The following is a 1133-nucleotide window of genomic DNA, read 5'->3' as shown; positions in this document are numbered from 1 at the left end:
AGGTCCCACCGAGATTTGAACTCGGATCGCTGGATTCAGAGTCCAGAGTGCTCACCATTACACCATGGAACCTCTACAATGTGGCGTGCTGTCCCTCGCCAGAGGTGTCTAAATACAGATCCAGCATCCACAAGCCGGTCGGCAATCCCAAATCTGTTCTCTGTACTGGCGGGACTAGACTAGACTACAGTTGGCCCGCGTCGGTGCTCATCCACCTTGCTTTCTCTCTGTCCGCCTCCTTTGATTGACTTCTGTCATGTCTCTTCCACCTCAGAAAATAAGGAAAATCCACTCTGGGCCTAGGGTTAGGGAAGAGTTCATAAACCACAGATTTTACCCCAGTTTTATCCAGTTTTCTGTCCAGAGGTGAAATTTCTGTTAAGAGTACAGTGACTTTACTTTTCCTTGCCTTCACACTTTTCCCATTGCCCAGAGAAAAGGCAAGACTTGGGACTTCCTGGGTCCCTTGGTCACAAAGCACCCCTCACCCTCCAAAGCCACCAACTGACTCCTACATGCAATAGGTAAAGGTGTGTCAGCAGTGGAGTGGGACTGGGAGGCAGGGGGATTCCCCCACACACACACATTTCTGGGTTTTGTTGTTGCTGTTGTTGTAAGCTTTTCTTCTGTTTCTGTTTCTGTATTTGTTAGACCTACAATACAAAGTAATCAGCCGTGTTTAACATTAACATCAAACACTCTGACAAACCAAACCAAACTTGGCTTGCGCTGACTCAGAATCAACAGCATACCATTAAAGCCACAAGGCAGGGCTCTGACTCTTAAGACTGTTTTCGGAGAGTTTGGCCAAGTCCTCTCCATTCCAGTTTCTCAATATATCATAACCTGGAAACTGCACGCTTAAAAAACAAAACAAAATAAAACAACGAACATAATATCCATGTACCCAAGAGCACCCAGGACTGGGCCACCAGGGTATGTGTACCCAAGGTGTCTTAGAGTGTGCACGTGACTTAGGTACACAAAATACCACCACACTAAATATGCACATAATAGATGTAAATCCATATTACATTCAAAATAGCCATCTGTGTACTTAATTTCCCCTTTACCTCCTCATTTTATCCCAAAGCCATTCCTTCCCTTACTCAGTACACCGAAGAGAAAAAAAT

The 1133-nt window shown here is 45.2% G+C and overlaps 1 non-coding gene across 1 annotated transcript; it reads right to left on the bottom strand.

Annotated features, from left to right (window-relative positions):
* Positions 1 to 72, bottom strand: TRNAQ-CUG. The gene has a single exon. It is a non-coding gene; the product is annotated as a tRNA-Gln (tRNA).
* Between the last annotated feature and the right edge of the window lie 1061 nt (positions 73 to 1133).

The sequence above is a fragment of the Mustela putorius genome, unplaced genomic scaffold, assembly GCF_011764305.1.
Source record: "Mustela putorius furo isolate JIRA1106 unplaced genomic scaffold, ASM1176430v1.1 tig00000695_pilon_pilon_pilon, whole genome shotgun sequence".
NCBI lineage: Eukaryota > Metazoa > Chordata > Mammalia > Carnivora > Mustelidae > Mustela > Mustela putorius.
This window is presented reverse-complemented; position numbering and strand designations above follow the sequence as displayed.